Raw genomic sequence first — 25,874 nt, 5'->3', positions numbered from 1 at the left:
GACCACCAGATTTGTTTCATATTTTATCAAAACTAAACATTCAAACATTTTATGGAGATTAAGAGATTACAGTCCAAGTGTTTTTATTCTTCTGCATGCAAGGTTCTTTCTTTTTCAATCAAATTAAGTAGTACTGCAGTTTTTAGTATGATGTTAATTCCTGAGGAGAAATGATATATAACACACACATACACACACAAAGAAGTTAGCTTGCTTGTGATTGCTTTTAGAGCCTGGAATCCGTTTCAATCTATGCTTGTTTAAAAAATGTAAACCCACATTGTTCATTTGCTAAAAGCCCTGTGCAGTAAGTGTTCAGAATACTAGAACTGATACTCATGTAACTTCTTCCAAAAATTACAAAAATGTCTACAAAATACATAAACAGTAGTACTAGTTGTATGCAGGATTCATTAGTAGTCACTGCAGAATTCCATAATCTAACCAATTTCATAGTTTTGATAAACCATATATAAGTATTTTAAGTGATGAGTAAAACTTTAGATTTATACCACAATCTGGGAGTGACTATTTACTACTGAATCTAGCACAAAACTTTGCCATGTGTATTGTCACAGAACTTTTTGTATCTAAAATACCTTTGCCATGAACACTGCTTCTGATACTGTCCAAAATAGTAAGTCTCTGGGCTTTTACTAAAACACTTAAGCCAAGTTTTAAAAAAAACAAAACAAAAAAACCAGAAAATGCAGGACCACAGTATGCAAAGAGGCTCTGGAGTAGAAAGTCAGACTAGGAAACAGTTTTATAAATGTAATATCCATGTTGGAAAACTGGTGCCAGAGCTAAGGGATGAGGAAATGAACCTGAATTAGCCTAGAAAGTTGTAGGGCTCCTTCATGAGCACCCAGCATTCATCGCTGACACAACTCCATCACTGGTATACATGGTTTCTCAGAGGTGCTTTGAATAGCATTATAGTGTGCCTTGTGGGAAGTTCAGGCACTGAGCCAGATTCAATTATTAACACACACTATAATTCAGAGGTACCTTCGGGTTGTGTTGTGCTCCTAAATCCATATTTAGGCTCCTAAATCCATATTTAAATGCCTAAGGAAATAGCCTGATTCTCAAAAGCGCTATACACACAACAGTCTGTGGGAGGTGCTAAGTGCTCAGCGCTTTTGAAAATCAGAGCACTTACTCAGGTAACTAATTAAGGATTTAGGATCCTAACTTTAGAAACTGCTAAGTGCCCAGTCCTCCAGCCCTTTGCTCACATAAGCAAATAGTAGCAGGATTAGGCCCACAAACTGTTCTGAAATGGTTCGTTACCTACAAGAATTTTATATGGATTATTAAACATTTTAATTGACTGGGATGTGTCATTCTGCTCTCTCTCAAAAGCAAATATGAGAAAATTAAGCCTTGGAATGCAAAACAATTTTAGCCTTTGGATAATGTAGCTACTATTTCCCCCAAAATTTATCCTCTCTTCAGTTCTCTATTCATATAGCATTTCTCCATGTGGTCTGTTTAGCTGGTTCCAGAGACACTAGGCCAAAGCTGCTTCGACTTCCACTTTACACTTTCCCACTGAGACAAGTGCAATGGGACTGCTCAGTGCAGAATGTAACCCTGTTTGACTGATGTTGGTAACTCACCATCAAAGTCCCCATAGTACCTGGACTCTGTCTCATTTTGTTGTGTTGGGGACAGAGCTTTTTCTTTTATTAATCAAATGAAAAGTTGTTTAGAGAAGGATTTTGGATTGTAGTGCAAGACACAGAGAATAATGTCCAGAAATTAATAAATAGTTTAGAAGTATTTTTGTTTGAGAAGTCAACAGTTGACACCGCAATATCAACAATGAAAACAAAAGTATCTGAAGGTACTCAAAATTGATACGCATCCCCTATGTTCCCTTTAAAACAATGTCAATTCCAATACACCAGGAAGTACACAGATACTGCTCTGTAAATCATGAAGGTGGTGGGGGGGGGAAATCAGTATACTCTCCCAAACACAATATTTTTAAAATGAGAATGTAATTTTCACTTCTAAATTTATTAAACCAAACTGCTTGGTACAGTACAAAAAAGAGTTAAAGCATTATTAGCACGTGAGATATTGGAGGGAACAGAGGTGAGATGAAGGAAGGACAGAAAGGATAATGCCACAGCCACCAAAGCACAGAAAAGGGTTTTTGTATTTAGGATAGCAAGGAAAGGATAGATCCATCTTTCATCAGTCACTATATACATTCAGAGCCTGGCCTGTCTGATGAAACTGCCAACAAGAGTGTCAACTATGATGATCAAGTGCCCACAAAATTATTAGCAATAGGAATGGGCCACTGAACAACCACCAAGCAATGTTTTTGTTAACTACTAATGTAGTCTTCATTTGTACTTCTACATCATTGGTTCAAAATTCTGTGTTGAATATCTAATCTCTTGAATCATTCAATCCTCCTCATGGTCTGATTTTTCTAATCATATGGCATATAAGGATACAAACATTTTTATTTACAAAGTTTAAATGTCTTTTAGTGGATCTGGGGGAGGGATTTAAAAAAAAAATCAATTCTCCATATTCACCTTGATCAAAAATACATTCTGAAGATTTATAACAAGACTCTGCACATTTCAATTAATAGAGAAAACACCACCAGATACGGGGTGTGAAACTACATACATATTTCTTGCTGCTAAAAGCATGGAAACTTATTTATTACTATGAAAAGAGGACACTTTTATAGCAAGGAAAAGATGTGTCAGTAAGTTTGGTTCATTGGTATTAGCGTACACCTTAACTCGTTGAATATGTCTAACCACCTTACATTTTGTCACGGGCCACAAAACCAAATTTTGATGTTTGCAGGTTGGTCTGAAGTTTTAAACTGGATGATGCATATTAAATAAATAAAAGTGTCCTTACTTTCAAAGGTGCTGAGAACATCTGAGTATCAGGCCTCTTATTTAGATACTAAATATGGATCTAGGAACTTAACTTTAGGCATCCAGGTTTGGTAATTTTGACTTGCTTATAGCTACACTAGTTTGAAAGTGTAGGGGTAAAACAAAAAACAAAAAAAAAAACGAACAAGATATGTAAAAGCAGGAAATATTTGCTAGCAACAAACGTTGCTCAACAGGTGAGCAAATATAAATGATTAATTATACTTAAGCTCTGTTACAGTTATATAGTGCTATTGTTTATAAGTGATAGGCATTTAAAATTTGAAATTATTACAGCCTGCAAGACTTAGGTATTGCAAATTCTCAATCCATGTATTCCAAGGCCAGAAAGAATCATTGTAATCACCTAGTCCAGTGCTACTCAAAGTGGTGGTCCACGGACCGGTGCCGGTCCGCGAGCCATCGGCTGCCGGTCTACGCGCACATTGGGGAAAACAAATTGCCGGTCCCCCACATCAGATAGCTTGAGAAGCACTGATCTAGTTTGTCCTTCTGTATAGTATAGGCCATAGAACTCCCCCCCCCCCCCAAAAAAACCCCTAGAGAATAGCTTTTATAAAAGCATCCAATCTCGATTTAAAAATTACCAGTGATGGAGAGTCCACCTTGACATTTGGTACGTTGTTCCAATTATTAATGACTCTCACTAGTATAAATGTATACCTTATTTCCAGTCTGAAAGTATCTAGCTTTACTCTGGCGGTTCATCCACCATGCCTGGCTCAACTGTGTCCCGCTTAACGGAGCCGTCCGCCATGGGAACCGAGACAAGCATTGCAGGAAGTGCGGCTACTCCAACGAGACCCTGCCCCACGTACTGTGCATCTGCAAGCCCCACTCCAGAGCCTGGCAGCTGTGCCACAACGCCATCCAGAACTGCCTGGTGAAAGCCATCACACCATGCCTGGGGAAGGTCGCCATGAACTGTGCCATCCCCGGTACTGACAGCCATCTGCGACCTGACGTGGTAGTCACCGACGAGACCCAGAAAAAGATCACCCTCGTCAACATCACAGTCTCCTTTGAGAACAGGACCCCGGCCTTCCGCGAAGCCCGAGCTCGTAAGCTGGAAAAATACGCCCCCCTGGCCGACACCCTGAGAGCGAAGGGCTATGAGGTGCAGATGGATGCCCTGATCGTCGGAGCCCTGGGCGCTTGGGTTCCCTGCAACGAGAGTGTGCTGAGGACCTGTGGGATCGGTCGACACTACGCACGGCTCATGCGGCGCCTCATGATCTCAGATACCATCCGATGGTCCAGGGACATCTACATCCAACACCTCACCGGCCACCGACAGTACCAGGAGGTGTGAGCCGGTACGACATCATGCATCAACTATGGGAAAGGGACTGAGAGACTTTTTCCATTGGACCATATGAATTGGAACCATAAACTCACTGAACATTAAATCCCACCAAATGAGGGTAAATCCATCCTCATCATCGTATCCACTCATTATACTCCACACCTGAACATAGCCATTATATGAACAACATACCCCCATATCTCAATGTCTGTACTTTGACCCGTTAAAAACTTTTACCCCCAATCGGGGAGATTGCAGATTATGTATTCCTTACGCCACCCGTTCCTAAATCGAATTTCGCACCCCTTGATAATCTGTACCTTATTCCCTGATCACGAGAAACTTCTACGCTTAAACTCTGTACCGTTTTCTTTTTACTTCAACATCTTAATAAAATTATTAAATCAGTTAGCCGCCACCTTCTCATTCTTCGCAGATGACTCACCAGAGATAAAGTGTTAAATCTGGCATGTTGCTCAGGTTAACCCTCTGGCTACTGACGTTTCTTTCCTCCTCCCCTTCCAACATCGTAAACAAATGATCACAGTAAGGTAGAGTCTGCAGGTGCCTATAGTAGCCTGGGAGGGCTGATCCTCAGACTCAGTGCCATAGTCATTTTGATTGCAGTGTTGTTGTAACTGTGTTGGTCCCAGGTAACACATACACACACACACATATATTTTAAACTTCTGTGGTGGAAGGTACAAGATATCAAGCTATACAGAGCTCATCTTCTTCATGTGTAGCTCGAAAGCTTGTACCTTCCACCAACAGATGTTGGTCCAATAAAAAGATATTGCCTCACCTACCTTGTCTCTTTCTAATCACTTTGAGTCTTTCAACAGTCATGAGCAGAACATATCTTTTCATAAATTAACTGAGTCATAAGAGGTCATGTATCATAAAAGAAAATAATTAGCAATTTTCAGAGGAAATCAGACAACTGCTTGAGAGGTACCACTTCCTTCTCAAGGGCAGATCCAAAAATGGACTCTCCCATCTTCACCCCACAAATTGTTGAATGTGTACCACCACACAGAGAAGCAGGCTCTCAAACACACACCATGCCCAAACCCCACTCCACCCACAGAGGAGGGCTCTATACCTCTTTCTGCCTATTGCCTACTCCATATTGGGGAATCTGGTGAAGCTTCTCTCTATAGCTCTTTGAACCTCCTGCTTCTGAGCAGCTAATGCAGAAAACACCCCAGGCACCTGGGGCCACCAGATCTAAAGATTCCTGGAAATAGCAGAAGTGGTCAGCTCAATCGCCTTTTGCTGGAGAGCTCCTGTCTTCCTTCCCCTCCTTTGGGCTGTTGCTGGTGACTGGGGAATCCTATGGCATCCCTCTTCCTTTTGCTCTTCACCATGGACTCTTCTTAGGAGGTTCTGGTCCAGTATTACTTTTTCTGATGAGTCTGTACATGCCATTGCTATTCCATGTGACAGGCCTAAAAGGCTCCATGTGCAGCCACAAGTCTGACACCTATTTAGGACTTGCTCTGTCTATCCGGTCGTGCAGTTTCCCTTGTTGGTCATGTGTGCCTTTAACACAGCAACAAGGGAGAACCATTTTTTAAAAAAGGGGAGTGTGATGGTAAAACCAAAATACTGCAATTGGAGAAGGATTCAAGGGCAAGTTTAGTCCATGAAAGGTTTTAAGTTGGTCGGGTTCCTTTAAAGTCCTGATTTGCTTCAGTGAACTGCAATGTGAAAACTGCATTTCAAGTTATTGCAAGCCTCCAAATACTAGAGGCCGATAGGAAAAATAATGACTTTACTATGGACCAAAATTTGGCCTCATGTGAAAAGCCAGCATAAACTGGCAAGATAGGCAATAGGTCCTTCCTACAGGCTGTAGTGCACCAGAGGAGACATTACGTCCTCCTGAAGCATGAAAAAGGTATTTATGTCCTACTAATATTGGGAAAGATACTAATAGTACTGAGTTCTTCAAAAAGCATTCTGGTAGACTACTTATTAGGTGGTTTAACTCCTCAAGAGGATATGCCAGAAAATGCACTGGACCCTCCCCATGCCCGATACCAACAAAAATGTGTGCTGCAACTCAGTCTTTGAAAAAGGAGCCTACCAAGGAGATGCTGAACTAAGGACCTACTTAGACTAACAAAAATTTGCACTGAAATAACCACATTGATGTAGTTACACTTATGCAAATCCTAAATGTAGATCCACTGCACTGGTGCAAGCATAGTCTTGCACCAACAGGTGAAGTTTATCTATACTGGGCAGTTGCATCAGTGAAATGCCTTGGAATAGCTATACTGGTATGAAAAAAAAAAACCCAAACCACCACAACAGTAAGGACAGGGCCTTAGAAAATGGTGCATTGTTTAGGCAACTATACTACCTTTCCTCATCAAGTGTCATTTGTATTTGTATGTCCACATCCGTGGAGACAGATGTGATCCTCTGTAATGAAACATATGGTCTTAAACTGGCATTGTTTGCAAACAGGAGGAGCTTCTGGCAGGAGATTGAACATGAAGTGTTCTGCAGGCTGCCCCTCTTAACCCATCTTTGGTTGGATCCTCTGCTGTGCTGAAGCTAGCAGGCTACTTTGTGAGTGGACACAATGCCAACTTAACAGATGGGCAGGAGTGAAGTCATGCCAAAGAACCAGAATGTGCATCTAATTTCATAATTAGGGTCTGAATTCCCCTCTAGAAATATTCAAACGGCAGTCTATGCTGAATCTCCATGCTGAAATGTAAGAGAATATGATTATATAACTCCAGCTCAGGAGCAGGTTAATTTTAAAAATTAAAAAGAAAATAAATCCGTTAGTCAGCCACAAAGGGAAAACTGTGGGCTCCTGTCATTCAGGATTAGTGTTCTTCAAGAAGAGGGAAGACAAGCATTAAGATTAAGCCTTTATCCCCAGTTATCCATGAAGGTCACCTGCAGATCTTGGCCAAAAGTGTTCTGTGGCCTTGCTGAAATAATTTATGCTGAATAGAGAGAAAAAATGAGGAACCGATGGCCATTTTACAAAGCATTAAACACAGCTTTCCTGTCCCCAAGAAGTAAAAAGCTATTGGTTAGTCATAAGCTCAGTGGAAACAAAAAACACCAAATATAAAAATATATGGATAAACTTTGAACTGTTGACAATTACTGTCTTGGTTTTGATTTACTGTAGCATAGAACTGTCTACTTTTTTTTTTTTTTTTAAAAAGAGTCAAGCGGGGGGAGGGTAAAATTGGGATTGAATTGTAATTTCTTTTCCTATATTCGAACACTGTACACATCTTCATACTTTAATGCAGTGGTTTTCCAACTGTTATATGCAGACCTCTGTGGGGGCAGGATCTTCTCATGGGCCGTTTCCTCACCATCAACCCTAATCCCTTTCTTCTTGTTTTCCAAAACATTTCATGCTGGAGATCACAACCACCAAAAGCTAAGAAAACCACAACTTGAGAATCCACAACTTTAATGCATCCCCCTCCTTCCCTTCATTTTTTCTTCTAAACCATTTACTTTAAAGATCCTCTTCTTCTTATAAGAGAGTTAGTAGTGAAGGATTTACAGCTTTTTAAAACAAAACTATGAAGAGCTATATCACTATCGATCTGAGGATTCAGAGGGGTTTGTTTTGTGTAAAGAAAAAATAAATTCCAAATTCACCTTTAATCCTTATTATAAAGCACTAGATTCTAATATTTGAGAGATTTAAATGTAAGCAGAGAGGCACACTGGTAGGGGTACTCATGTTGTCAATACTTGGGAAACAATCTTTCCAGGTCCAGTGGCGTTGTTAGGATTTTTCAGTCCTGAGCAGGGAACTTAGACACATTTCTTCCGTTAAATTAAAATTAATGAATGATGCGTGGCTAAATCCCCTGCACTGCTTTGAAAACCTCAACCGGGCATTTATCATTGAAAGACCTTGTCTACGAAACCTGCTCTCTCTGATAGTCTGCCAGAGTTTGACAATCTTATAGGTATAATGCAAAGCTTTCTGCTATGTAAATTACCACTGAGGCAGGCATGCAAAATATAACTTGGGCAACTCAATTCAAACAACGAGTTAGAATTATTCAAAAGTTTTGTTTGTTTTAAATTAATTGTTACTATGGTTATAGACCTGATTAAAAAAAACAGAAGATTTCAACCAATCATTTATTAAACATTTCCCTTTTAGGTCTACATGGATTAAATGATGATACTTAGGGCTGGTCTTCACTATGGGGAGATCAATGCTGCTGCAATCGAGGCAGCAGGCATTGATTTAGCGGGTCTAGTGGAGACCCGCTAAATCTATGGCAGAGCACTCTCCGGTCAACCCTGGTACTCGAGCTCTCAGAGTAAGAGAAGTCGACCAGAGAGCGTCTCCTGTCGACACAGGGCAGCGAAGACACCGGGGTAAGTCAACCTAAGCTACATCAACTCCAGTTACATTATTTACGTAGATGGAGTAGCATAACATAGGTCGATCTACCCCCTCGGTGAAGACAAGCCCTTAGTAACTAGGAAAGCAGAACCACCACAAAGTAAAGAAAATTACTGCTGTGGAAATAAAAATAATTAGCATCCTGAAGGCTTTATATCAAGGGGTAACTTGCTCAGTTAAAGTCAACACAGACTTGAGTGAATTGTGGTGTGAAATCTTCTCCCAAATCTCCTGTTTGGCATTGCCATAGACTTCATTATAAGAAAGCATAGAAAGATACACCACAGGCATCACATGGCTTAAGTGCTGAAGACACAGTGCTTCCACTTTTAGCAGGTTAGCAGTTTGAATTAAAGCCTACAGTTGAGCCTGAGGTTGAACTCAAGATCCTAATCCAAGTTGTTGTGGCTTCATTGCTACTTTAAACTGGATTAGCTAATTTGAATTAAGAACACTTTTTTCCTTAAGTGTAGACAAATCCCGAATGACAGTTAAACCAACAAGCAAAGACCAAAAGATTGTCCAGCATGGCAGACAAGCTATTAGGCAGCTGGAAGAACTTGCAAAACCAAAAGAATCCCTACATCAAATAGTATTTAGAGAGGGAAAAATTTATGGGATTTAACCATGTAGAAGACATGCAAAGAGCAGCCCATGATATACAGGGATAGTGGCACCTTGTTTGTGCCCTAATCAATGTCCGATAGTGTCAGAAGGCTTCAGAAATAACTCTGGGCTTCTAGAGGTCAGAGACTTTGCTTTGTGGTTTAACATTACGTTTCCATACCTCTCCTTGTGTTCTTATCTATTGTTCATGACCACATCTGAAACTTATCCCTTCTCTTCCACTATCTTCAACCTAGCCAGTTTTACACTAACAGCATCTCATCTGAAAACGCTGAAGTGTTATAAAAGAAAAAACAGTATGTCTAAAAAAGAAACCCATCCTTTTAAAGCATGGTGGCTGCCTTCAGAAAACAATCAAACCAAACCAAACAAACAAACCCTTTTGCCCACTATATAAAGGTACCTGGATGAGAACCACAAACAAACAAATAAACTATGCCCCCATCTCAAATACCGGACAACCAGTTCAGGCATGTTTTGCAACCGAAGGCTGGCCTGCTATACTTAAGCACCATACCTGCAAGATGCTCAGAGCTCTCAACTTCCACTTTAGTCAATGGAAGCTGGAGGGGTCAGCACCTTGCAGAGTGAGCGGAAAGGCATTCTATAGGAGGCACTCAGCAAACTGTAGGATCAGGTCCTTGCAAGCGAATTTGGGGTCAGAGCACCTAAATAGGCATTACAGCTGAACAACTAGTTTAGTTCTGCCGGTTGTACAAGCCATGGAACAGTAACAATCCCAGAGAGGAATAGTCTCCTGTTTTCCTAGCCTGAGGGTTATCACCACAATGGCTATTGCCATTAAAAAACCAAGCCTGATGCAATTTCACAGAGGTAGAAAGGTGAAGGTCTGTTTGTAAAAGGAAAGGAAGGAATTTATATCCTAAAGTATCAAAAGAAAAAAAAATCAAAAGGTTAAGTAAAACCCCTAGAATCACTTCATCTGATTACAAAGAAGAGTAAATCACTTTTTTCTTTTATCCAAAACATGATCATAAATAATTAGCGAAACAGGAACTTGTAATAGTTGTCTGCTGATGTAATATGTGACAAAGGAAGTATTGTTTAGCCTTCAAAACACATGAGAAAACCTGGAGGTTATTTTAAGGACAATTCTGTTGTTTACTATATTTTCTGTTCTTAATTTAACATTTGTTTAATATATATAATTTTATATTTTCAGTACAAAAGAATTAACTTAGAATGAGCTGTTAAAAGTCTCCAGCCTCTTTCATGCATTAAACTTTAGCGCAGTTGTAAGCAGGGGAATAGTCCCGCTATTGTGGGGAACTTTCCTGATTTCTGCACTACCCTGGTGGAGTGGGATCGCGAAAGGATCTGAGTCCTCGCTCCCACTTCCTTTACCCAGTGACCTCCCTGCCCTTGAAGACTCCCCTTCCACTCTCCTGTCTGGCAGAGTCCTCGTAACCCCCGACAAGGCTGGGCCCAGGATTCCTGGGGGGCTCGACCCCCAACCCTGCTGTGGTTACCTAGGACAGGGGCTAGGTACCCACTCCAGGGTACTCTCTCTGCACTGGGCACTTCTCTAACCCACTGACCATTACATACAATTTAAAGCAAATGCAAGTTATTTAATCAACAATTAATTTTAAGAAGAATAAGGAAAAATGGGAAAGGTTAAAGGAAACACATCACCCCGCTCTGTGGCAGGGAACATCACAAACAGTGTCTCTGGAATGTCAGGGCAGTTCACAGTCTGTTCCTTGTAAGTCCCAGGCCTTCTTCTCAGCCCTGGCTGTGCTGCAGGGATGCTGTGGGTTGGACACTTGCTCTGGTGGTGGCCACACGCTCTCAGGCTCTAAGTGGTAGGACCCTTCTTCCCAGTGTCGCCCCACCCTGTCGGGGTTACGATCCAAGCCTGGCCTGCAGAGCCTCTTGGCTAAGGTGTCTCCCTGTGCTGGGCCCACTGCCCAGGGTCCCCCTCGCTCTCCCCAGCTTCTCACCGCACCCAGCTCCGGACTGCTCCAGCCCCAGCTCCAGCTCCACCACTCTGTCTCAGCACTGCTGCTGCTTCTGTGACTCTGCTCCCAGCTCCCTGGGCTGCTTCTTTGGTCCCTCTGCCACTGGTTGCTACAGCTCTGCTCCCAGGGCAAGTCTGCTCTCTCTGGGTTGTGCCTCTGGCTTTGGGGCTGCAGCTCTGCTCCCAGAACAGGGTCTGCTCTCTGTGGATCTGGCACAGCTCTGCTCCCCAGCTCAACTTGCACCCCGCTTTCTCCTTAGCTCGGCCCCGCTCTGTCTGACCCAGGCAATTCCAGCTCACATGGAGGACGGGACCTCCCTGGCCTCCTGACTCCCTGATTAGCCTGCCTGCCCTGCCGTTCATGCTGACCTGGAGCATTGGCCTCTCCCCATTGTTCCTGGGGACTATCAGTCTCAGGTTGCTGATTTCACATAGACCCTTCCCCTTTTAGTCCTGGGAGCTAGCAACTAAAACACCCCCACTGAATGTTAGTATACACAGTACTTCCTTTGTCACAAAGTACTGTGCTGATCCTCCAAACCTGTGCCACATGAGCTGCCTAACTGGCTTCAATGGGACGAGCCGCAGGAGTAAGAACTATCAGCACGTTTAAGGCCTTTTGGAATTGGGACCTACATCAGCAAACTACACTTCTTGCTGAGAAGCTGCAGTGCCAAGGCAACTAATCATGACACACATCTAAATCATTCACGATCACGGAGATACTGGATGCATCAAATCGGAAAAAATAGACTGACAGTTCAATTGTTAGATATTTTAGTACATATTCACTGTATTAGAATGTAATATATTATCTGTGCATTTTGAATTGTATCTGTATCTCCTGCACCAGGTGCCACACCCACTCAATTTAATTATGTTGCTCTACAACTGTCTCATTCAAAAGGTCATTGTTTAAATACTACAGCTCTCAAATGTACATCTTTCAAACTGTGTTCGCTCTCAGCTCACAGGGCTCTTACTCTTTACTCATTTAGGACTGGATAAAATATAGAGGCCTGCAGCCCCACAGTGGCAGGAAAAGGACAGAATAATCCGTTTTTCAGGCATGAAAGCCAGGTATTTTGTTTGATTTATTATTATTATCTCCACCACCACCACCTTTGGCCCTTAGAGCGTGTCTTTGTAATTTCTCACTATGTGTCAAGCAACACATCTCTGTTTAAATAAGCTCTGTACACCAACTACTACCACAGATGTTTGACAATGTCCTTTGCCCACACTTCCACCAATTTCACACAGCGTTGTAATTTATTCCTACAGCTTTTTTTTTTTTTTTAAACAAAGATCAAAGGGCAAGGAAACTCAGAGGTATTGGTACCAAGTGGATTTTTGACATTCTGCCTTTAAACGTGGTGTGCATGTTAGTGGGGCATACATGTGATAATTTTAATTAACATTTTAAGGTTACACACACACACAGAGAAAATGATTATTTCATTATCTGATGTGTTTACGATCCCTAGCAGAGGAAATAGAACTGTGGAGATATATTTTCTGGGCAAGTCAAGGCATTACTTTTTCAAGGCAGAACCCTACAATGAGCGTGTCAATAGGCAACACAACACTGCTATCACAAACAATATTACTGCCTACAGTCTAACAAAATGTTTTAGTTTGCAGGCTTATGAAAAACCATAGAAAAGAACATGGCTCGTGTTGCAAGTAAATATGGTTGGCTACATAAACTGAAGGCACAAAAATAAATAAAACAGCTGTTAGATGAGAAGCTTCCTCCTACTGCACAAAATAGTTCCTAATTTTTGTTTTAATTAAAAAAAAAAGGTAAGTAATTGCCAACATTGACAAGCTGTTCTCTTACATATGCAAAGCTGAAGAAGAGAAGGTATCAAATACGCAAAATAAGGCCCTGATCCTGCAATGAGCTCTGCACACAGACGACCGCGTGACTAAACAAAGCTCCACTGACTTCTCCAGCTCCATGCAGGCGCAGGACTCAGGTCTCCTCCTGCATGGAGTTCACTGCAGGACTGACACCTCAAACAACCCCGCACTGCTGAGGCAGTTATGGTTATGGGTTTCAGTGGGTATATGAAATATACTGGCAATACTGTCAATCCTACATGTTCAACAATCAAGAGATGAATAATAAATAAACTTTATTTGCCTTTTGGTTTTTGAGCCACTAGGAGGCATGCAGGTCATATTTCCAAGCTTTTCTCTTCAGCTATGAGGACTAGAGACTTAACTTTCATATTAAACAAAACAAACAAACGAAGGATTCTCACATAATTATTCATCTCCAGGAGGTGAGGCTTTAAGTAAGGCCCGCTCTATACTATACAGTTTTGTCAACAAAACAGTGGAGCTGTACACACTACAACGCTCCTCCCGCTGACAAAACTCTCCTGCTTTGCCAACAATATCAAATCACCTCAACGAGAGGCATAACACTTTTGGTGGCAAAATTAGACTGACAAAGTGTCAGTGTAGACACTGCATTCGTTACATCACCGTAACTGACCTCCAAGAGGTTTCCCACAATGCCCACCATGACCACTGTGCTCACAGTTTTGAACTCTGTTGCCCTGCATCCAGCTACACAGACATGCACCCATCTTCTTTCAAAGCCCCAGAAAGTTTTGAAACTGCTCAGAGTGGAGAGCTCACATAGCTACTGCTCAGTTAAGCATGCCAGCTCCCAGCAGCAAACACACTCCTGCCGGGACTACAGGGGAGGGGGTGGATCTCCTTGGTTTGTGGGGAGAAGAGAATGTGGGAGAACTCTGAGGGAGTCAACGAATCAAAACATGAAACATGTTTAAAAAACAAACAGGAATACTTGTGGCACCTTAGAGACTAACAAATTTATTTGAGCATAAGCTTTCGTGAGCTACAGCTCACTTCATCGGATGCATAGAATGGAACATATAGTAAGAAGCTATATATATATATATATATATACATACACACACACACACACACACATATAGAGAAGGTGGAAGTTGCCATACAAACTGTAAGAGGCTAATTAATTAAGATGAGCTATTATCAGCAGGAGAAAAAAAATCTTTTGTAGTGATAATCAAGATGACCCATTTAGACAGTTGACAAGAAGGTGTGAGGATACTTAACATGCGTTTGGAGTCTGTTTTTGAAGCTTTTCTGTTGCAAAATTGCCACCCTTAAGTCTTTTACTGAGTGGCCAGAGAGGTTGAAGTGTTCTCCTACCGGTTTTTGAATGTTATGATTCCTGATGTCAGATTTGTGTCCATTTATTCTTTTGCGCAGAGACTGTCTGGTTTGGCCAATGTACATGGGAGAGGGACATTGCTGACACATGATGGCATATGTGCAGGTGAATCTCCTTCCTTAGAAGTTCTTAAGGTCAGGCTTGACAAAGCCCTGGCTGGGATGATTTAATTGGGGATTGGTCCTGCTTTGACCAGGGGGTTGGACTAGATGACCTCCTGAGGTCCCTTCCAACCCTGATATTCTATGAACGAGCCCCTGATGGTGTGGCTCATGTGATTAGGTCCCATTAATTTGAGTTTGAATAGAGACTGGGAGTGGATACAACTGAATCGATTGCTATACGCTTTTGTAGAACACAGAATAAAAACGCTGTACCATTAAATACCTTAGCCTTTATTTATGGTTAAAAAAAGATAAAACCACACAACTGTGTGTAGCTCCAGCTATCATTGTGCGAACTGTTGAGAGGAGGTGGAGTGACGGGGAGGCTCAGGAGGGCTGTGAAGTGAAAAGGAATGTGTGGGCATGGAGGGGGGTGGGGTTGGCAAAGAACTGTGCATCTGCATGTGCTGCAGGGGAGGTCAACCACGGATCTGCTCAGATCTGCTCAGCTGTATCAGATACTGGAGCATCCCTGTCTGATCCTCCATCACTTTTATCATCCGCTCTGTTGCTTGCCTAGCAAATGCTGCATTCTCTTTTCTGCCCTGCCTTCCGGCTCCCCAGCACTCTTTCCGCTCCCTGGTCTGTCTCTCATCGCGCTGCAGCACCTCACGGAACAGGTCTTCTTTGCTGTGCCTAGGGTTTTTTCTTATCTGCCGAAGCCGGTCTGCAGGGTGTGTTCTTCAAGGTCCATGCTGAACAGAAGAGGGATTGTTACATTCCAGCAAATGATTCAAACATTTTAGTAAAAAGGGCCTTTTGCTAGTAGAAATCACTTTCTCTCAGACTCTAGGCAGGCCCACAGCTCCGCGAGCACACCAGTCGTGGTGAGTGTCAGGAGTGCAGGGAAGGTCGTTCTGCGTATGGACAAAAAGGTCACGGCTTGCAGGGCAACTTTGCAGGGAACTCATTCTAAAATGATCCCACACTTTTTCACAGGCGGCCAACCTGCTGGCTGACATTTCTCTGCTGCGGGTGACCAGAGAAACCAGAGCACAACTGCTGAATGCTTGCAGCTTTCACCCCGGTCTACATGCAACTCAGCTATGTGCTGCTTTGGTCACAGCTCCAGTGATTGCTAAATGGCATGATACAGTTTCCTACAATGAGGGAACTAACAAGGCTGCAATCCCTTGGAATCTGCGGCAGAGGATTAACAAGTACCTCTTGAAAACTTTCCAGAGCCTCTCTCTGGAGGATTCCCTGCAGGTCTCGATGCCCATCGACACCCTGTTTGGCCATGCAGATTAGGTACACAGGGCAACAGCCAGCTCACAGAAAACACTACCTGCCTCCCACTTTTTGATTCCCTACACAAGCCACAGCAATTTACTCAGCATCTCATCTGCTTCCTTTTGAGCACTTCTGGAGTGGAGAAAAGTTCCTGGCGGCCTGCCCCACTGGGAGCACCACATCCTCTTCTAGCTCGACTTCTTCTTCCAGACTTTCAGCCTGTGGGTTACCCCCCTTTCTGCTGCCTGCGAAGTATCCACAGGGCTATCGGCGATGGAGGTGGGGTCACCACCAAGGATAGCATTCAGCTCCTTACAGAAGCGGCAGGTCTTAGGTGCACCACCGGAGCGATAGTTCACCTCTCCCGCTTTATGGTACGCCTGCCTCAGCTCCTTTATCTTCGCTCTGCACTGCTGTGTGTCCCGATCGTAGCCCTTTTTGCACAGGCCTCGAGAAATTTGCCCATGTGCGTCCCGATTCCTACGGGTCACTCGCAGCTGCGACTGAACAGACTCCTCTCCCCATATACCGATCAGATACAACAACTCAGCGGTGGTCTAAGCGGGAGCGCGTTTGGTGCAATAGCCCGCCTTGCTTACCTGGGAAGCTCTTCTGAGAAGCCAGCAAGCAGGAAATGAGATTTAAAATTCCCAGGTCTTGCAAAGGGGAGGGACAGATTGGCTGCAGGGCAGCGGAGTTCAAACCGCTGACCAGAGTGGCAGCATGAGAATTGTGGGATACTTTCTGGAGGCCAATAAAATCGGGGAAAAAGCTGTGGTGTCTACACTGCATGTTTGTCAACAATAAAGGGCGGGGGAAAAAACAAACGTCTCTCACAGGGATGGAAATTTTGTGTCGCCAAAACAAGGGGTTTTTTTCTGCAAAAGTCACATTGCAGTGTGTACGCTATTGCTGTTTTGTCACCAAAAGCCAGTTTTTTGGCGACAAAACTTGCCAGTGTAGACGAGCCCGCAGTGTTAATATGCTCCTTCAAGGCATCCCCCAGCTGAATAGCCCCTGTTGGGCTCCTCTTATAGCCTTGTGTTCATAATGCACAGCACAATGCTGAACAGCAGTGCTGGATTCATGCTGTCTGTCAGAGATATCTGGGTTGCAGGTTACCAGGGCAGTCGAAAAGCAGCTGGCAATCTAGTAGAATGCCCATGGAATGAAGGGATTGAGAAGCCATCACGTGACACCGTTCCTGCCCCCATGAGGCACTGCAAACCATTCCCAAAGCGCACTGCAGCCAGTTGCACAATGGGATAGCTACCCACAGTGCACTGCTCTCTGTGTCAACACAAGTGCTGCTAGTGTGGATACGCTCTACCGACACAAGGAGCATAGTGTGGACATGCAACAGTGGTTTACTTACAGCAGTGGCTGTATGTCGGCATAACTTGCGTCGACAAAACTGGAGTGTAGACAAGGCCTAAGAAAACAAAACACCACAAGACTTGCAATAAAATTACAAGAGATATCAACACTATAATGGTCCCAATTCTCCGCTTCTTTGCATCTGGAGCAGTTATTCATACCTGTTGAAAGTAAGTATATTGAAGAATATTAACTTTGTCTTGATCACCACAGTAATTCCAGGCAATCCTGCTCATGCATTTCTGCTACTGTCCAGTAGACAGCAAGTTAATAAGAAAACCTCCTCCAAGGCATGCTTGCTACCAGTGGAATGGATTGCTACTGAGAACCTGAGGTTGGCAAAAAAAGCAAGCAAATAAACTGCCAGGGTGTGAGCAGCGCTGTTCCCACAGATAAGTGACTCTTGTGAACAAAGCAGACCACACAGGTCAGAAGAAGTGCACTGCAGGACAGCGGTGAAAAGACTCTTTGTACAGTTAGTGATATTGTGTGATCGATTCCTGTCCACAACAGCACTACACCAGCAGAGTTAAGAACTTTACTCAAACCAAGTCTAATCCGAAACAGAGATGTGGTCACCTGTGCATCACTGGAAGCAGGTCTGTGGAACTGTTTAAGGCATGCTAAGCTGTCCAAATGGTAGTTAGCATACCAAACTTCTAAGTGTAACCAAAAGTACAAAATTAAGTTACAAAAGAAAGAGATTGCTTGATTCACCATGAAACTGGACTACCTATACATACTTTAAGTGTCTCCTGCTAAGTTTTATACTGCTATTATATGTGGTTATTCCAATCTCTTGTTAAATATGAATCTCCCCCACTACTATAGATTTGCATATGGTAAGAATTATCAAAGCTTGTGAGCACAGATGTCATAAAATCTGTTTTATATTCTCAAACCACCACCAAGTGGGAGACCTATTCGGTTGCAAAAATTAGAAGCCCATTAGGTTCCCTACTTCATATTTCTTCCAGTACGGAATTACTGGTGCTTTGTCCAGTCTTGTTAGTGCTGTAAGTAATGCAATTCCCTCTGACATGCTTGAGAAATTATTCCACAGCCTAATAGAGCTGATATCAGGAAGTTTTGCCTGATAGAGAAAAATTTAGGTTGCCTTTCTTAGTATCCATGAAACACCTTTTATTTGCTATTCTTTTTCATCACTAGGTCTCTGCCAACATTACAGTTTCACAGGTTTCTCCCTTATGCTGAATGTGTTTCAGATTATTTTCCCCCAGACATATTAGCGTACCTCTTTTCTAAACTGAATCGTGTTTTGTTATTTCCTACTCAATTGTTATTTCCTTTATATTGTAAGCCCAGAAGCTTGGCACTACATCTGCTAAAGTAAAGACTACACTCTCAACAGTCACTCTGCTTCTAAAAAGGCTTCCCCATGCTCAGAGAATTCAAAATCATGCCCTACAATATTGAAAAATCTATTGCTTGATCTCGGATATCAATCTTCTTCCTGAACTGAACTTGATACCAGAAGAATCTCCAAACTCATCCACGAATTAAATTATCCCTGATTTTATAAAATCTTCCCCACTCACACAAATTGTTTCATCCTTGGAATGTTCCAGGATAATTAATGACGTCCTTTACTGTTATTGTCATATCCTCTATACTGGTATCTGGAAGGTAGCATATCATTCTGACTGACTGCAAAACACCACATGGAGCTGTTGAGAAGTACATTCGCTTCCATCCTCTTTATAGCTACATTTTTTGGTTGGAAGGATTAGATTTCCAATAGGCTTGAAAGGATTAGATTTTTATCAGTAAATGTTGGTAAGCATTAACGTAGACGCACACAAATCAAAGAAAAATATTTGCTTATTTGACAATAAGCAAAGGAAAAATATTTACTTATTTGACAATAAGCAAAATTTACAGAGAGGCAAAGTAAAAAAAGATGCTGCTTGAGAACTTATGAGAATTTGATTTAATGAATATTTACTTAGTAAATGGTCATCATCATGTGTCAAAATATGTGTTTTAATTATTATAAAACTAACTTTTTGATTCTCAATGGCTACTGCCATTAAATAATTGTCTCACCCCCTTATAATTTCCTGCAACTGTGAACATTTAAATTAATAACAAAATGCTTAAAATCCATAATTTTGTGCAACTGTGAAAATTTAAATAGATGAAAATTTAAGAATGCATAAAAATAAACATTGATATCTGCTGAAATTAGTCTGTCAAGCTAAATATAAATGAGGCTACTTAGGAGCAAAGAACAACCCAAGCTAAGTGGCATGTAATAATATGCACTGCTCCTTGAAGTTAGCTCTTGGAAGTCCCTTTTATATTACAGATATAATTGCATGACATTTGCTCTATTGGCCTGAATACACAGTCTCACTAGACATGAATATTTACTTCAAATACATTTTATATTAAAAGAACTGAAAGAGAAATTTCACAGCAATTCCCAGAGACTTAATGACAGTTGTTGAGTATACTAAACATTCAGGCATGAGCAGAGGACTAAGCTATTTGTTAACAAACTTCTAAGCTAAAAATCCAAAATTAGCATTTGTAAATCAGGCCGGGAAATCCTATATTCACATTAACAGAGGTTAACATTACTGGCTCAAACAACAAAGAAGTACAAATTGCCTCAAACTCATGCCCACCCCTTGTCAGATATTTTCACAGATTAATTACTGCCTGGGTGACAATCTAGAAAGCCAAGTCAGACTTTCCAGAAACCTATACAAACCACATTTATAACCTCTGTGGATAAAATCATTTGTATGTCGGAGGTAACATCATACCCTTCACTAGGCAAAGTTTAGAATGTTGCAGAAATATACCTCATCTACGTTACTTGTTTATTTCATCAGCAGTGCAGCATTACAAACTCATAACTTTATGTTACAAAAATATGGAGTTGTACTGTAATAACTAAAAAAATATTGAAGTTACTATTATGTCAGTGACACAAGAGATAATAGAAGGAACTACAGCAAAGCAGAACGTGGTTGGTAGGAAGAAGAAAGAATAGTAAGATGTTACAGGCCAGATCCTCTGAGATGTTGAGCAAAGCAGCCACAGCTTCAAATGACTTCAGAGGAATTTGAGGATGGTCAGCACTCCATAACCCTTCGCAAGATCAGACATTATGACAGTAAATCATTTCTCTCATAAGCCATGTTCTCCCGAAATCATTTAATTTGAAATCAAAATATGTTGCAGGAAATATGCAACTCTAAATATACGTTTAATAGTTTTATCATTTTAAATTACTTCTCCAACCAAGAAACCTTCAAGCAACTAGCCAGCTAATCATTACTAATGAGAAGAGCAGATAAGGACAATTTGTTCAAACAAACCTACAAAACTAAAATACATTTGCCAGCTTTTATCCTGCCTACTTGTTGTATTCGTTCCTATACTCTTCCTTTTTTTTTTCACCCACCCCCCGCCCGCCCGCCCCCTTTGGGATAAGGACTGTGCATTTTTTTTATATTTGTACAGTGCCTGGTACCTGCTGACTGCTACTGCAATATAAAAATAATTCAAAATAAGAAAAATAGAAGGAAATCTGAACACACAGTACATGGCAAAATAAGGCTCTTTTCCTTACAATACCTCTTCTTCAAACATGCCTCTCAAGAAAATGCTGCAATACAATAGTATTACATGTAAAATATATTCACAAGATATAAAATGTAGTGTCTAGGATAAATTTTATACTTTAAGAATAATTTATATTTCCTAAATTTCACAAAGAAACTGAAGAAAACCAGGTTTCAGAGTAGCAGCTGTGTTAGTCTGTATTCGCAAAAAAGGTAGCTCACGAAAGCTTATGCTCAAATAAATTTGTTAGTCTCTAAGGTGCCACAAGTCCTCCTTTTCTTTTTGTGAATAAAACCAGTTTTTGAAATGTAACCATCAGCAATGAACAAACATACTTAGTATTCTGGTGTTATATACTACATTATCTGGATAATACTCTCTTGTAATATTTTAGTTTTCACTTTTATGGCTGAGACTACTTTAAGCACAAATGAATTTTGTAAGTGTCACTGAACTGTAGAGGGGAAAGGCATTAAATTGTATGCGTCTGCAAGAAATAAGTTTTGAGATAACCATTCTACCACTTCTTTTCTTTGTTCTCGGAGTGCCAGAGGCAAGCAGAACTACTGCAAAGCAATAGCAGCCACCAGCATATGTAGAGAGGCTACTGTGCTGTGATCCGGCTTTACCTTGATGTTGCACGTTCACACAGCTGTCGCAAATCAGTTTTTGCAAACAAAGGGTCCAATGTGGCAAGTAACAGGAGCTACAATAAGTGAATTACAAGAGTTCTTATGGGTTGGAATGGACCAACTGGCCAGGAGGTTTTCTTAGATAGCTTAAAACCTTTAACATACTGTTGAGAGGGTAGGAAGTCACAAAACTGCTGACTCAACTCTGTGGCTCCAACCCAGTAGCTGGGAAACTCAACTAATGAAAGGTTCCTGCCCAGAGAAAGATCCAGGAGGGTCATAAATGAAGTATGTTCAGGAACCCCCCTAGCTAACTTCCGACCTCAAGAGTTCATCAGGGATTTCTATCTATACTGAACCTTCAGGTAGTTTTCCCACAAAGAGTGGAGTTTGCTTTCCTCATCTACATGAGGGTGTGATTTTCAAAAGCACTCAGCACTGGCCTACCTCTACTCTCAATGGTGGAGTGTTACCATTGACTGCAGTGGGAACAAAAGTAAGCCCACCTTGTGAGTGCTTTTGAAAGTCCCAGCTCTAACGTTTCACAGCTTGGATGTTTTGTTTATTCTGTGTTACAGTAAACAATTAGGCCAAAGCTTGTGGCAATGTAGGTGAAGTAAGTGCTGTCTCACCAGCCCCAGAAGTGAACATTACCCATTGGTTGGGGGTTTAATGCAGGCTTCTCCAGTAGGGTTGCCCAGTCTTGTGAGGGGAAGTTCTAAAGGGAGAGAACATACAGTAGGCACTAAAAGAAAAGGAGGACTTGTGGCACCTTAGAGACTAACAAATTTATTTGAGCATAAGCTTTCGTGAGCTACAGCTCACTTCATCGGATGAAGAAACTCAAGCAGGGAATTGACTACTAGTAGCTGAATCTCAGACTGCCAAACCCCCATGATCAGGCCTGTCCAAACAGCTAGCTTTATCATCCTCATCAATAAAAGGCTGCAGCCAACTTTATCTACAAGTCAATGTGTGTCTTTTCTCAAAAGAAGGAGTCCTGTGATAAGAGCTAATCTAAGAAACCTGAAGAATGTAAACTATTTTTTCTTCGTAAGAAAAAACACACAAGCACAAAGCTAGAAGGATTACTATTGACCTCACCCTCTCTGCCTGATTTATCCTGGGTTATGGCCTGCTGCAGTGCCCATTGAAGTCAACATGCCTTGGATCAGGTCCATAGTTTTTAAAAGGATGTCATCCCAAAAGGAAGACAAGCACCCTTCAGATTTAGACAGGAATGCTAGTGGCTCCCAAATGCAGGAAACTAGAAACTAAGGCAAATAATTGTAGGTACTTATCTTAATAAATACCCGGATCTTCATCCTCACTAACAACATGAAGTCAGCAAAAGAAACTTGAGTTTTATTTTGTGAATAATGTTAAAATAAGGGAATTTGAAGGAAAGCCCAGGAGAGTCCCCACTTCCATAATACTGAGAAAGCATTTATTCAGTGGCCAGAGCAGGGCACAGCTTAGCAGCACATCCTCTTAGTTCCATTTGGCTGTGGAGAACTTTGCAGAGTTTGTGAATGTGGCTAGATAGTGTACACTTTATGATGCGTAAGTTCTCAAACAGAACTTTTTTTCTCAGGCAGCATTGTTCATTTTACCTTAATCTGTAAGAGCCCCCTATCCCTTCTCTTTCGCAGAATTAGTGCACTCCACAGTTTGGACAGATATAGAGACTTTGACAAATCTTTGCAAATATTAGCCAAGTCCGTTATTCTGAAGCACTGAACAGATCTCTTGCTAAGTCTTCATATAAGTATCTAACACATTATACTCCTGATTTACTGGTATTATAAGCAGTTATGTACTATTGACCCAATCTGTCTGCAGAAACAGCTGCAACTCCTATTGATTTAAAAAGGGTATTTCTGCCCTCAGTTAAAGGGATGGATTTGGCACTCCCTGTTTTCCTTTTGAGTACACCAATACAGTTTTCAAATATTTCTTACTGTACTTTTAAAAAAATGTTACAATATACACAGAAAAGGGGATTCTTAATAATGTAACAAATTAGAAGTGAGGAGACATGTTGTAATTGAACTGTTTCCCTTCACTTTCACATCTTACACAGACGCAGAATTTAAAAAAGTCTGTAGTTGTATTAAAGTTTCAGAGATAATTCAATTATTTTTCTGAAAAACCCACACTCACTAAATTACACCAAGGACTGCTCCTTACATTCAGAGAATGGCTCACATGTTTCTGACAGTTAGAATGTTTCTCACATTTACCACTGTCATCTAGATGTAAGCATTATCCCAATTTCTTTTTCAAGAGAGAATTCAGGAATATTATGCACATCTTAAATACATGGGTAGTTTACAATAAGCTTTATAGAATTTTTTTTAAATGAACAAATTATACCAAATAGATTACATGATTTCAGTGACAGGTGCCAATGCTAATTGCCCTATGGTACTTTAAATAGGGCCTAAGTGCCAGCTCTTCTCCCCTCTCGGCTAATCCTCATCACTGCCCAGTGTGCCCACCACAATACATAAAACATAAAATAGATATTACATCATCGTTATGTCTATTTCAGGACCACAAATGGAAGTCCCAAAATAGGCTTTCCTTTCCAGCATTGGTGTAGCTATATTAAGTCCTCTCATTACAGGTTCATTATTTTTAACTAAAAACCATCAACACAGAGAAACATAGCAATTGTCATACGCTGTCAAACCAGACATCCACCTAGCCCATTATCCTGTCTATGACAGTGGTTTATATACTATGTGCTTCAGAAGATGGTACAGGAAATCTCATAGTAGACAATTATGAAATAACCCCTAACGGAAATTTCTTCCTACACCATGTCAGAGAGTGGTTGACATACAGTATATATAAAATCCTTTTATAAAAAAAATCCTACTTGGCCTCAATGATATCGTGTGGCATTGAGTTCCGATGATTGTGCATTGTGTTAAAGAAACCCTACTTTTCATCAGTTTTAAATTTCTTGCTTTTTACATTCATTGGATGTACCCCTAGTCATGCATTATAAGAAAGAGTAAATAAGAGAACGTGGTTTACCTTCTCTATTCTTTTATATCCGTATCATGTCTCCTCTTATTCATCTTCCCCCTAAAACAGTCCCAATGTTTTCAACTGATCTTCATATGGAAGTCTCTTAATTACATCCCTTTCTAAGTCTGCTATACCTTTTTTGAGATATAGCGACCAGAAATGAACACAGTATTCTGAGTAGAGTGTGGTCACTGATTTAAATATTTTAAATTCTATTCTAGTACAGTATTTTATTTCCTTTTCTGTTCACTGAGACCCATTAAGTAGATGTAGAAAGTTCACTGAACCCACCAAAACCCAAGTCTTTTATTCTTAGTGGATATAATAAATTTAAAACCCAGTAACATGTACGAGTAATTCAACTATTCCTTCCAATAGATGAAATTCAATGTTGATATTGTGTTGCTCTTTCATCTGGCTTTATTAGGTCCTCTTGGTCTTCTCTAGTCTTGACTAACCAAATAATTTTGCATCAGCAGCAAATTTTGGCACCTTGCCGTTCAGCCTCTTTGTTAGATCACTAACAACATTAAACAACAGTTCTTCAGAGTTCTTTTTTGCTCAGAGTCTAATTCAATTAGACTATTATTATAATTCTATTACTACTACATAAAACAAAAACCTAACTAACGGTGAGGCCCCAATCTTGGTACCCCCTAGGCACTAGAGTAATAAACATAATAAATAATAATAGAAATACACATCTTGTTTTATTTTTCAAAAAAATGAAATAAGGGAAGAAACTTGCTGCAGTCTGTTAACTTTTCAAAGTTTGGGTTTTACTCCTCACATTAGCAGAGCACCAGGAAAGTCCCTTAAAGAATGTCAAATTGGGATTAGATTACCCAAGGTTTCTGTTAATTCTAGAATACCAAAGGTTTGACATTTCAAATACCATGCTGACTCCCTTAAGAGGAATGCCTTTCATATGGATCTGTTTTAAGATTACGATATCATTAAATTCCTATCAGACAAAGTATTTTTCAATAGCTGCTTGAAAATAACCACAATTCTTTACCAGGCTAGCAGTAGCAGGAAAAACGGTGGAGGATGAACACTTAGAGCTAGAGGAGCTTTAAAATTCTTGTCCTTAAGCAATCTCTCAGTTACTTTAAGCAGTGATTAGAGCCGCATGTGGTCATGAACAGGAGGAGATGCCACAATACAAAGCCCAAGCATAGGAAAGAAACTTATAAATGTGGATGCACTCTACAAAGTCCAAAAGGGTCAATCCCCATGAAGGGGTTGGAAGGCAAACCACTGTGCAAGCACAGTTATGTCACACTTATTATACCATGATCTAATGTTGCTAATTCACTACAGT

At 41.0% G+C, this 25,874-nt stretch overlaps 1 protein-coding gene across 2 annotated transcripts in view; it reads right to left on the bottom strand.

Moving 5' to 3' along the window:
• Positions 1-25,874, bottom strand: part of PTPN14 (protein tyrosine phosphatase non-receptor type 14) — a 181,799-nt gene that overhangs the window by 149,564 nt on the left and 6,361 nt on the right. The window lies entirely within an intron of this gene.

The sequence above is a fragment of the Lepidochelys kempii genome, chromosome 3 (assembly GCF_965140265.1).
Source record: "Lepidochelys kempii isolate rLepKem1 chromosome 3, rLepKem1.hap2, whole genome shotgun sequence".
NCBI classification, from domain to species: domain Eukaryota; kingdom Metazoa; phylum Chordata; order Testudines; family Cheloniidae; genus Lepidochelys; species Lepidochelys kempii.
Note: the sequence above shows the minus strand (reverse complement) of the source record. Positions and strands in the feature narration are given on the sequence as shown.